The 12,919-nt window shown below is 57.9% G+C and overlaps 1 protein-coding gene across 7 annotated transcripts in view; it reads left to right on the top strand.

The window, feature by feature from the left end:
- AHDC1 (AT-hook DNA binding motif containing 1) overlaps window positions 1-12,919 on the top strand; it is a 63,881-nt gene that overhangs the window by 34,910 nt on the left and 16,052 nt on the right. For 6 of the 7 annotated variants that reach the window (XM_082397751.1, XM_082397752.1, XM_082397749.1 and 3 more), the window contains one exon: window positions 8,159-8,336. The gene's annotated coding sequence lies outside the window, so the exon portion shown is untranslated. Of the gene's footprint in view, window positions 1-6,371; window positions 7,085-8,158; window positions 8,337-12,919 lie in introns of those variants that run through there. The other variant, XM_082397753.1, reaches the window with a different exon arrangement.

Genomic DNA, 12,919 nt, shown 5'->3' on the forward strand with positions numbered 1-12,919 from the left:
GGGCAGGGAGGAGGGTTGGGAGCCAAAGTATGTAGGGGTTCAGTGCAAGGGAGGCAGGGATTGTGCTGGGCCAGCACTCCCCCCACCACCGAGCCGGCCCGGTGGAATGCTGCGAGGCCCGGGGGATGGGGCCAGGCAGCCAAGGTGTCTCCGGTGGCACAGAAGCAGTTAAGAGCTGCCTCAGCCCGTTCCTTCAGACAATTAGTGACATCTCGCTTGACAACACCACACTGAGCCGATGCAGACCTCAGCCCCCCCTCCCGGCCCCCCCATGGCCGCTTCAGCTGTTTATTCTTGGGCTTTAACAATTGGGATTCTGACTTGGAGGAGCGGGCGCCCTGCGCTGCCCTCTGACCCTCCGTCGCCTTGGCAACTGGAGCCCGGTAGGCCTGGGCTCTGCGTTAGGATTACAGATCCTGAATTCACAATCTTGCTGCTCCCCTGCAAGCAGAAGCAGCAGCAGCAGCAGCATGCGGGATCTTCAGCTAGACTGGAGGGGACAGAGAAAGAGGATCCCCAGGGGCCAGCCTGAGGCACGGGTGGGAACCAGGGATGCCCACAGGCACCCCAGAGAGTGGTGTCCCCCATGGAGTGGAGCAGGGCCCAGAGCTCTGCTCAGCTCCCAAGGTCTCCCATCCTCTCTCTGGAAACTTTCTTCCTGGTAGAGCCCCGAGGGCAGGGGCCAGGCTTCTTCATCACTGCCCTCTTTCCCCCTCAGTCTGCCCCCTACCATGCCCAGAACTCCAAGTGCCAGCAGACTGTGCCCCTGCCGTGCCCGCAGCCATGGCAACAGGCCCCCCTCCCTTGTCAGCTCTGCTCCTTTCTCCCTCCCCGCCACCACAATCTCCCCCCACCCCCAGCAACCAACTGCCCCAGCTGAAACCGGAGCCGATGCATCTGTGAGCCTCATGCCCAGACCCACATTCCATTTCTGTCCTGTCCCCCCCAGCTCTGGCTACGACATCTCCCCCTCCTCCTCTTCAGGCCCCCTCCCTCCTTGCCTCTGTCTACTCCTGCTGCCCCCACCACACACACACTTTATCACTTAGTGTCTCCCCACTCCTCCCTCCCCAGTCTCTTGAGTGCGTCTCGCCCTTTCACTCTGTGTCTTTTGGTCTTTGGGTGTGTCAGTCCCTCTGTCTGTCTCCAGCTCCCTGTGGTGTCTTCAGTTCCCTGAGCCTTGCCCCGTCTGTGGCAACTCCTTCTCCATCTCCTTCCCCTCTGCATGTGTCTTGCTCTCTCTCTCTGTCTTTGTCTCTGCCTCATCCTGCCTGTCTCTCTGTCTCTTTGTCTTTTTCCTCCTCCTCTGTCCCTTCTTCCTGAGTCTCTTTTTCGCTCTTCTCCTTCCTCTGGCTTCTTCTCTGTCTCTCCCGCAGCCCCTCCCTCCTCATCTCTTCCTGCCTCTTCACCCTCATTCTGCCCCGTTTCTCTTGCCCCCACATTCTCCCTCTTTCCGTCTCTCTCTTCCTGAATCTGATTCTTTGCCTTGGTTTCTCATTCTCTCTCTCTCTTTTCCGACTCTCTCCTTCTAGTACATAGATTTCTTTCCAGCCTTCTGTATCTATTTCCCATTTGGCCATTACCCTCACGGCCCCTGGGTTGGAACTGGGAGAGGGGGGCCCTCCAGAATCACCCCGAAGGAGTCCCCTTTCAAGTGGGGGCCAGATGTCCTGGCGCCCCATTGGGCACATGTAGTTGAACCTGGGATGAGGAGGGGAAGTTCTAAGGTCAAAGAGCCAACAGGGGGTGGGGTACCAGGAACCAAGAGTGCCAGGCCTCCCTTCCCAGGGTTTCAGAGGACGGGCTCCATCCCTCTAGCTTACCTTCTACCAGCCCAGGTGGAGGCAGAGGGTAGTCCTAGGGGCTGAGCTGGCCCAAGAAGCCCCCGGCTCTAAGAACTCAAAGTAGAGCATGTTTAGGCTTCCCTCACTGATTCCTGGGATTTGTTCCTCCCCTGCTACAATGACAGCTGTTTCAGACTGTGCCTCAGTTTCCCCCAGTGGCGCAGAGTTGGGAGGGTACTACCCTTGCTCTGTCTCTGACTTTTTTAAAGTACTTTGAGTTCCTGAAGCAAAATCGGGCTTATAAAGAACAGGGAAAGGGTAAAGTGACTCCCACCCCCTTGCTCACCACTACTCTGTGCTGGAGGGGGACTCCAGCACAGAAGAATTTGTTTGGCTCAGGGCAGGGGTAGAATAAGGGTCCTGTCTCCTTAAGTATCTGGTGGAGGACAATGCCCACCCCCCGCCAGCACCCCCCCCCCCCCGCAAAGACTGGCAGCCCCTGCTGTCAGGCCCTCCCTCCCAGTCTGGGCAGTGGCCTCTAGCCCTTCTCCCCACAGCCCCTCTTCAGAATGAGCTTCGCGTCATGGGAAACAGGCCCTGGGGTGGGGATGCCAGGCCTCCAGGGCCCAGCCCTTGCCTCTGGGTGTGATGAGACCTGGCCAGACAGACAGTTCTAGGACCCTGGGGTCTGGGCACTACTCACCAAGTGGCCAGGCGGGGGAGTAGGGGTGCCTGGGGGAGGCGGGTTGCACGCAAGGCATGCTGGGCCCCCTCGGCGGGTGGGTGGGGGGAACAAAGCTGGCATCGAGGCCTCAGCTAAAATTAGCCGCTTCCCTGCGCGGGAGCGAGCATGCCTGCCAGCCGCCCAGATCGCCGCTGCCTCGGCAGGCCATCTGTCGCCACGTTTTGCTCAGTCCCCCAGGGCCCCCCAGCTCCAGCCACCCTAGGGGCTAGACAACTCTGCTCTGAAGCTGTCCCCGGCCAGGGCTCTGGGCTCTGCTGCTGTCATGCTGTGTGACCTCAGGCTAGGCCTGTCCCTCTCTGAGCTCCTGTACAACGAGAGGGCCCCAGACACTGACCTCCCAGTCCCCCAGTCCTTCCAAGCACCAGGTGCTGGTGCTGGTCATGGGGGCTGGAGTGTGGGCTGCCTCCCTCCCATAGAGCTGGCCCTCTGGTCCAGAGTTTGAAGGTGGGCCAAGTGGGGTTTAGGGTAAAGGTCAGGCTATATGACAGACTCCTATCCATTTCCTTGATCTTCACTGGACAGTAGGGCAGCTCTATAAGCAACAACACCCTAACACACACGTGCACACACAATCAATCTCCAAGCAGTCTTAAGAAACAGCTTCAGGTGGGAAGCCTGGATGTGGAGGCTGAGTTCAGCCGATACTAGCTTGATCTGTGGCTTGGGCAAGTCTCCCGCCCTCTCTTAGTCTCTTTTCCCCTCTTCAATAAGAAGCTCCTGTTTCCCGAGCACCTGTCCACTTCATGCTGCGTTATCTCGTGAGGCTGGCGTTATCATTCCTGCTTTCCAGCTGAGGAAACTGAGGTACAGAAAGCTGAGGTTCGTGGTGAGGAAGCGGCGGAGCCAGGGGTTGGACCCGCTGTGTCCTCCTTCCCGTGGCCCCCAGCACTCTGCCTGCTGGTCTGCAGCCTCAGCGCTTCCCTGGCTGCTGCCTCTTCCCCCGCTCCCCAAAGCCAAAGAGACTGAGCCTCTGCTCCAAGGTCACTCCGCTTGGCCTGGGAGGAGTTCAGACTTGAACCCAGGCCCCTTGGCTCCTGTCCTCCCTCACTTTCTGGCCAGCAGGCTGGGCCTGTTCCCTGGGTGAGTCATGCCCCTGGACTTTGGCCTCCTTGTCAGGCTCTGTGGCCTGAATTTGGAGAGGGGGCCCTTGTAAGAAAGAGGGGCTCCCCTGGCCACAGTGGGAGTCTGAAGCTATCGTCCCACTCCCTCAGCCCTGGGCCCCGAGGACATGGTGGCAGCGACCCCTACCCTGCCTCCCCTCCCCCACCTCTAAGAAGTCTTGTAGGAACTGCTCAGGCCTCGTTGACAGCCTCCCTCCACTACGCAGTCTGCCCCCTCCCTGGATAACAGCTACATTCAGTTAGAAGTGGGGTGGGGGTGGCTGCTTGGGGAGGTGGCATTTTCAGGTTGTCTGTGTGCCCAGGCGGCTTTCTTCCCAGCACTCATCTTCCCCAGCTCCGGGCCAGTGGGTTACCCAGGAGGGAGGCCACGGCACCTCCCCTCCTGGTGTTCAGGGACCAAGGTCACGCCCAGAGCCCTGTGCACCTCCACCTCCTGGGGCCAGTGGTGTTTGTCACTGGGGCAACATGTGGCTGGGCCCGGCTCTGGCAGTGCTGGGGTGACATTCATGCCCTGTGAGCTGTGACGCCTCTGCAGGCAGAGGACGGCACCACTAGGCTGGCAGTGATGGGGGAGGGGTGGGGTGGGCTGTCACCCGTCCAAAGCAGCCAGGGTGACATGTCGTTTACCCATCCTGCAGTCTGGAGGGAGGAAGGGGTGAGGTTGATGTCCCTGGCTTATACTTATATGTGTGTTCGGGGGAGGGGTCCGTACCTCTGTCACACCTGGAAGGTGAGGCGTGTGTGTGTGTGTGTGTGTGTGTGTGTGAGTGAGAGAGAGAGAGTGAGTGAGAGACAGGTTCTCTGTGCATTTCACATACTATCAGTGGGTGAGGGGGCGCCTGGTTGTATGTCAGTTACACCATTGTGAGGGTGACAACCTGTGTTCTTGTCTCATACTGTCTGGGGGTATCAGATGTGCCCATCTCAGGCTTTGGGGGAAGTGACAGGTTCTGTGCTTAGCTCATCCTGTTAGGAGGGTAGTCACCCACTCGTACTCCTGTCTCTCTGACTGTTGGGTATGTGTGAGATGTCACCATGTGCCTATCTCATGCCGGTGTGGGGAGTGACATGTGTGATTATCTCATGCTGTTGGGGGGTTGTCAGTAACTTGGGAGCTTGTCTGTCACCCTAAAGAGACGACATGTTGCCCAGTGGTATGGGGCTGACAGTTGGCAGGGCCCCAAAGGGCAGGCCAGAGCAAGCACCCAGGCCACGGGCACAGGGACAAGCTGGGACGGGGGAGTCTCTGTTCCACAAGACCTACCTTCTGACCCAGGTGCCAGCCCTTGGGACTGTTCCCCAGGAGGAAGGACCCAGCGTTTTGCAGATGGTGTGGAAAGGGGCCTCTGGGGCTGGGGCAGGTGTGACCGGGGAGGCGGGGCGCCAGGCAGGGCTGGCATGGGGGCCTGTGTCCCCGCAGGTCTGGGAGACCCTATTGCCTGCCTCTCCTGCCCCTGAAACTGTTAAACTAATTAAGGCTGTGGAGCCGCAGGATTAATCGGGGCAGCTCAGCGCGGGCCGGGAGCTCAGGTAGTCGATTAGTGCGCCGCGGAGGATATTGGATTTCTGAACCGCAAGTCAGCACTATTCCGGCCTGTTATCTCTCCCAGGCTCGAGGGTCAGGAGGCGGGAGGCTCCAGGCTCGCTGGCCGCCCCGCCCGGCGGCTGCGGAGCAGCCGCTCCCCCTGCCCACCCGCGTCCCCACCCACCGCCCCTGCCCTCCCTGGCCCTGCGGCAGGTTCCCGCTCTGTCACCCTCGGGTCCCCTCCATCAGGCTTGCGGCCCCAGTGCTGCCCTCCGCCCCCTCAGTCCCTCCTGGCCTGACTCGCACTCTGTGCCTCGCTGACACGCTCGCTCCTCAGCCTCTGACTAGTGTCTCCACCCCAGTCGCCTTCCCTGTCGCTCTCCCTGTCCCCCACTCTGTTAGCCTCTCCCGTCACCCGTCTCTGATCCTCTGCTTTTGTGTTTGTGTGTGCCTGTTCTCATGTCTCTCTGTCTCTGTCTCTCTCCCTGTGTGTCTCTGTGTATCTTTCTCGCTCTCTCTCTGTCTTTTCCTCTCCCTCTGGCGCTCAATCTCTCCTCTCTCTCTCTCTCTTCCTCTCTCTCTCTCTGTCTTTTCCTCTCTCTCTTGTGTGGTCTCGGCTGGTGTCTGCAACCAGAACAAATCTCCCCCAGCCAACACCCCCTGAACAAGGAGGCCAGAGCAGCTAATGGGAAACATGTGATTCTGCCTTGCGCCTGGAGCACCGTGAAGGGAGCCTTAGTCCCAGCTCAGCCCCTGCTCCCCCCTTGCTGCATTCCCCCCACCACGCTGTCCCCTGCCTCCCAGCATCCCCCCAGCCTGTGCGGGCACAGGCGCAAGTTCCCCAGTCATTTACATTTCCGGGGGTGTCGGAGCTGGAGCTGGCGTTTATCAGTTGGGGAGTATCAGGCTGTGGAGGGGTTGGGAGCAGCTTTACTCCTTAGGTCGCCCCAGCCCCCAGGGCCAGGCAGACCTCATGCAGACTCCCCCCACCCACCACCACCATATGTAGGAGAACAGGGCCAAGATGAGCTGAGCTGTGGCGGCCTTGGGGGGGGCAGCCAATCCACCCCCGCTGGAGGGCTCTGGGGCCACCCAGATTTCCATCTTTTCCGCCCTCCTGGGCCTCTGGGGAGCTGCAGAGGTGGGGGCTCCCTAAGGGCTTGGGAGCTGCCCGGCTGCATTTCTCTGCCCACCCAACCACGGGGGAAGGGGGGACGGATCAGAGGAGGGAGGCTCTGGCAGGTTGGAATTCTCCTTCTCTGCCTGTGGATAAATTGTCCCTAATCCAGGCTTGGGGAGTTGTCTGGCTCCTACAGAAAAAGAGAGAGAGAGAACGCAGGAGATAGGGAGGGAGGAGGGAAGCAGGCATACAAACACAGTGACACAGACACACGCTGTCTCACAAAGGGTCTCCCATGCACACACACACACGCGCGCGCACACGCACTGACAAGTTACATAAAGGCACCACACAGACACTGAGGCACCGTTCTACTGACAGGCATACCATGGCACACAGACTCATACATGTTGACATTGACACAGACATACAATGACATGGCACAAGGACCCACTGACATACACAGATGCACAACGATAAAGTCAAACAGCACACACATGTAGAGTTACACGCGTGAGCACGTACTGACCCACAGTGAAACAGACCCACAGGGACACTGTGACCAGTCATGCCATCACACCGTGACCCTGAAAACCCAGAGAAAGGCAGAGGTAGGAGGGAGGCAACACTGACCCACAGTGACACCAGCGCCCGCAGTCACAGGCCTCGAGACTGGAAGCCTGCAGGGACAGCAGAGGATCCGCCACACACCCCGCCCCCGCCCCCCGCCCCAGTACACACGCCCAGAGAGTCAGAGATGGGCAGAAGCCGGTTCAGCTCCTGACAACGGTGAGGTGCAGAGAGCTGTGTGCACACGGGCACTCACCCCCTGACCACAGCTGGGCACACCTCGTCACACATTAGGTACACACTCACACCTCTGTGTCCCCACAGGCGTGCAAACATAGGCTCAGCTGGACACACAGAACTGAACAGACCCAGATGCACACACCCACACGTATAATTGAAGACACCAAACACAAGTATCAGCTCACTCACACACACACACATACACACAGTCCCATATGTGTACACTCTTACACATATACTCGTATAGACATACAAATACACCCAGAGAAGCATACAGAAGGCTAACTAGACCCAGGAAGCCACACACAGGTGTATTTGCCCAGACAGCTGACGCTCACAGACGTGCATCTGTACAGGCAGGATCTCTGACACACACACACACACACACACATTCCCAGGCAACCAAAACCTATAAGCAGTCCATGAGGCCTGGTTCCCAGACCCACTCTCGGCTTCAGTACAGACCTCAGGGAGGCAGACAAATGGGCAGGAAGCAGGGGGCGGGGCGGTGGTAAGGAGGGCCATGGTTATTAAAGAAAACAAGAGACATATAACCAGTCGCTGATGGAGAAGGGTAAATGCCAGCTGCGTATACACCTCTCATGAACATCTACATTCACCATCACTTTGAACAGCAATTCTCACATCTACGTTGTAAGTGAGCTCTTAGCATTTATAGTTTCCCCAGAGTGCTTCTCCCCATTCATAAGCTCTCCCCATTTTATAGATGAGAAAACTGAGAGCCCAAGAGGTTAACTGACTTGCCCAAGATCACATAGTTGGTGAGAGTTGAGCCAAGGACCATTCTGACTCCCAAGGCCAGGTTCTTTTCACCATAGCATGTGTGTTCATGTTCACGCGTACATGTACCTACCCGCACAACGATACTACCTGGGGTTTCAAGAGATAGGCTCACACTCCCCAGTGAAATGAAGTTGGAGCCAATTTCATCCTGTGCAAGAGTGGACCCCATCTAGGACGGCCTCCTGGTCCCTCTGTCTGGCTCATCCTCTATCCATGCTTATGTCTGGGGTGCTGTTTTTCTTTCCACAGATGGGAGCTTGCCTGCCTGTCTGCCCACTGGCCTGGACCCCAGAGCCTGCCCAGCTAAGTGCGTGCAGAGGGCCCTGGCTTCGGGGCGACTCTCAGGCCGCCGAAGAGACCACCCTGGAATCACTGGCGAAGGCAGGCCTTTCTTGCTGAGCTGGACCTGTCTGCACAGCCTGCTCAGGTAACAGTGTATAGGGAAGCCGGGTCTGTGCCTGGCCACCCCAGGAAGTGGGAATCAGGGGTACTTCCTTCCCAGTCCTAGCAGGGATTCCCGCCTCCCAGCTTAGGCCAAAAAGAGGCCCTTTAGAGTCAAAATATTTTAACCCAACTTACTCAGACTCCCCATTATCCAGAAAGGTGAGGTCCATGGATATACAGGCAGTTCCCTGGAGTCCTGCCTCCTAGTCTGGGGACTGTTCCCTGCACCTGGATGACCTGAGAGAACTGGGAAGGGAAAGGGGTTGTGACAGTGACCAGAACCCAGGACAGAGGTAGAGACCAGAATGCCTGATGTGTGAAGCTGACCCCGCAGGACCCCTCTCTTCTAGAGTCTGTGGAAGCTGAGAGGACCTGGGTATGCTAGGCTGCCCTCCTGAGATGAGATGGGGCAGGGGTGGGGGCAGGACCCACCTCCCGACTCTGGGCCCAGATTAGCCCACCCAGGCTCAAGAGCCACAGAGGCCAGGTGGGGCTGCCCTGCCCTGCAGAGGCAACTCCCCGAACTGACACATGAAGCCTCAAGCCTTGGGCTCCAGGAAGCTCCCTAGAGCCCAGCCTGCCTGGGGACCCCACCCAACTTCCAAAAGAGCATTCCTGGGGCCTGAGGTCTGGGGGCGGGGCCTCCTGGGATTGTAAGGGTGGGGAGGTTCAGCTGTGGGAGGATGCAGAGCTGGCTGTACCTGACTGTATATGTACAGGGCATCTCATGTGCAAGTCCTCCGGCTTGTGTGCAGTCAGGCACATGCAGGACTCTGTCCGTAGGTGTGCAGGGTTCTGCACACAAGAGTAAGTGGACTGGGCTGGGGGACATTCAGAGGCTGTGCATGTGGTACATCGGAGTGAGTGTGCAGGATTCAGAGTGTGTCCTGGGCAGGTGTGGGGAGACTGGAGTGTTGTGTGTGCCACACTGGATGGTGTCTGTGTGCAGGGCGCTAGTGTACACTGGAGAGGTGTGTAGACAAGAATCTGAATACACTGGGGTGATATGTGAGTACAGTGGGGTGGGGTGTGTACACAAAGATCCTTCAGCGTGTCACCGGGGAAGCGTGTGTTCAGGGTTCCGGCTGCACACTGGGGGTGGTGTGTGCACGTGGCTCCGTTTGTGCTTTGGAGGTGGGCTGGGCAAGCCTTCAGCTGAGCTGGGCTCAGCAGTGCCCAGCCTTGTGGCCAAATTGCTGAAGTCACTTCCTTTCCAGCAGCAACTTTCCAGGAGGAGGAGTTCTTCAGACCTGGGCGGGGAGGGGGGTGCAGAACAAGGAGCTCTCAGGGGAAGGAGGTGGGCGGTGGTGAGAGGCTGTGGGGAGGGCCTGGTGGGGCTGGAGGAGGGGAGTCCTCCAGTAGACAGAAGGAAAGACAAGGACAGGAGTCTGGAAGGGCCAAGGGCAGGAGGGGATGGGGGCGGAGCAGGGCGGGAAGCGCACAGTCCCTGGGTGACCTCGGAGAGAGGAAGGGAGGGCTGCCCGGCAGGGTGACCCTCAGGTTCAGCCAGAGCTGGCGCTGGTGCCCACACACCTGGCACCCAGGGCTGGGGGCTGGCAGGGGGCGGGTCTGGGGCAGACCTGCTTGCCAGGTGCCCCGCTCCGGGCAGGAAGGGGATGGACAAGGGCTGCACAAAGGAGCTCTGTGTGGCTGGGGGTAGGGTGGGGTGGGGTGTGCTGTGCTGTGGTGGGGAGCCCTGATGATTCCAGGGGGTGGGGCGGGGCTTGCTCCCCTCGGGGGCATCAGTGGCTCTAAGGGGACACCTAGTGGTGAGGGAGGGTAGTGCATGGGATGACCTAGGTGGGAGGGGTGCCGAAGCTGGGTGGGGGTAGATTAGAAGTCAAAAATTAGAATTGGTGGTTGGGACTAGGACAGTTAGAGGAAGCTTCAGGGGAGGGGGCTGACTCTCTGGATAGTGAAGAAGTTTGGTTTAGAGGAGCCCAACAAACCTAAGTGCAGACTCCAGCTCTTCCCTGTCATGGCTGTTTGTCCTTCAGGGCATTACTTAACCTCTCTGAGCCTCCATTTACATGCCAAATAAGTGACAGCTGCCATTATTTTTTTCATCATTGTTATTTTTGTTATGATTTTGGTCTGGAGTCAGGTTGGAAGAAGATCTTCAGGTACAATTGGGCGGCTGGGAGGGGGCTGAAGAGAAGGAAGTTGAGAGGGGTGATGCATAGTTCCTGAAGGGGCAGATCCTGGGAGATAAAGGCCCTGAAGGGAGGTGATGGGGGAAGTTTCACAGCAGCAGTGATAGCCCCTTTGATGCAGAGTTTTCCATTTGAGGACATCCCTGAGCCTTCAGTCCGGGCTGGGAGGGAAATGGTGTTGGGGGGGTGGGGAGGAGTATGCAGGCTAGAGAGAGGGTCATGAGGCCGGAAGTGAGAGCTGGGGCTGGCAGCCTGGCTCCCCTGGGGAGGTTGTGGGTGGGGGAGGGGAGGCTGCCTGGGGAAGGGGTGGGGTGGTCACAGCCGCAGCGGGGGAGGGTGGGGCTGGGGACTCAAGGATGTGGGCTGGCCCTTCCCGGCACTGTGCACAGCAGGTTGGGGCCCCCAGCCCCCTTCCCTCCCAGCCAGCTGGTGTCCCCATAGGCAGGCTCAGACACACTGACCCAGAAGCAGACAGATGGACAGAAGAACCTTTTCGACTTTGTTCACAGACGTGGGATAGGTGGTGCCCTTGGGAGGGGTCCAAGAAAATGGATGCCTGGGTGTGGTGGGGAGGGGTGCCAGCTGCTTCCCTCAGATCCTGGAGGCTTCGAGAGAGAGCAGTGGACAGAGTCAGGAGGTCTGGCAGGACGACGTGCCCAAAGGTCTTCACGGGTGGGTGGAACAGAAGCAACCACTGGAGAGGAGGTTTCTCTCTTCTGCCAAGATCACACCCTCAGGCCCCAAGTGGGAGGTCTCCAGAGCAGGGAGGGTTGGTGAGCCCCACCCTCAGTAAGGGAGGGATGATGGCTTCTGGTAGGCATCTCAAAGAGGGCAGCACTGTGGATCAACCGTACTGTTGGAAATCTGACCTGGAGACTCCACAGAGTCTGAGCCCCTTCCCTCCTTTGTGAGTGTCTTACCCACAGTCCTTCCTGCAAGAGCAACAGTGAGATTCTTGAAGCAGAGAGAGCCTAGCCTAGAAGGGGCCAGGCCACAGTCTGCAGGCAGGCATGAGAGAGAACAGAACCCTGAGTGATCGAGTAAATGGGACAGTGAGGAACAGCTGAGGCCTGGGACCTGCAGGGACAGGGCATGTTCTGCCTGGATGAGCAACAAAGAGGCCCTCTTCATGCCATTTTGTGGTCTTGGGCAAAGTCTCTTTCCCTCTTGCGGTCTCAGTTTCCTTATCTGTAAAATGGGAGGCGCACGAGGTGGCGCTAGAACAGTGTAGCCACTAGGGGAGCCGATTAAAAATACAGATTCCCAGATGTCCCTTTAGATTTATGAGTCAGACTCCCCTGGACTAGGGTCTGGGTATCTGCAAGGTTACGTAGCTTCCCCAGGCCCAGGGTTTGGAAGCCAATGGGTTAGATGATTTTAAGGTTCCTTCCATCCTTAAGTGAGACCACAGCTCTAGAAGGAGCACTTTCAGGAGTGGCTGAAGGAGAGTTGCAGGAGCTGGGAGTGGAAGGAGGCTTTGGACTTGGCAGAATTAGGAATCTTGCCACTTAGCAGCTATGTGACTTCAGGCAAGTTATACAACTGCTCTGAGCCTGTTTTCCTCTGTAACGTGGAAACAGTAAACCATGTCTCCCAGGTTCGGTGAAGATTCAGTGGGTCATATATGTGGAGGTGCTTCATAGATTGCAAATTGCCGCCCACCAAAGGGGAGTGGATGAGTGTCCCTGCCCACACTCTCCTGTCCCCAAGTCAGCTCTGCAGTCTTTCTGTGGAGTTAACAACCCTGGGCAGCGATCCTCCCAGTGGTCATGGACCATTCAGCTCCCTGCTCCCCCAAACCCCAGCTCCTGGGGATCAGCCGGGGCCCTGAGTCCCCAGGCTCCCTTGGGTGTCAGACATGCCTGGATCTAAATCCCAACTCTGCCCTGACCAGCTCAGGGAGTCAGTCGGTAAATATTTATGTAGCATCCATAGCCCAGGCCCTGGGGTCAGGGGATACAACGGTAAACAAGACAGACACAGTCCTTGCCCCTGAAGAGCCCACACTCGGGGAGGAGACACACTGAACAGCCAGTCATACAAGTAATTGACATCAGTCATGATAAATACTGTGAAGGTGAAATAAAGAGGGCTCTAAAAATATGTAGCAGGGGCCGGATCGAGGCTAGAGGTGGCATGGAGGGCGGAGAATGTCCCTTTTCACATTCTTAATCTCCTTCCCTCCTTCCACATCCTACTTGGGTCCCACTTTGGGGTCTGGAGAGGAAAGAGAGAGAGCCTCAGGGGGAAAGGCGGGGCTAATTGTTCTGTGTGCCTCATTCATTCATTCGTTCAGTAAATATTTTTTGAAGCACATTTGTGGCCCATGTGCTGATCCGGGGGTTGGGAGATACACACAGAAGTCAGCAGGACAGAAATCCTTGCCTTCATGGTGCTTAACCACCTTCCAGCG

This window comes from Balaenoptera borealis, assembly GCF_965194805.1.
Source record: "Balaenoptera borealis genome assembly, chromosome: 1".
NCBI lineage: Eukaryota > Metazoa > Chordata > Mammalia > Artiodactyla > Balaenopteridae > Balaenoptera > Balaenoptera borealis.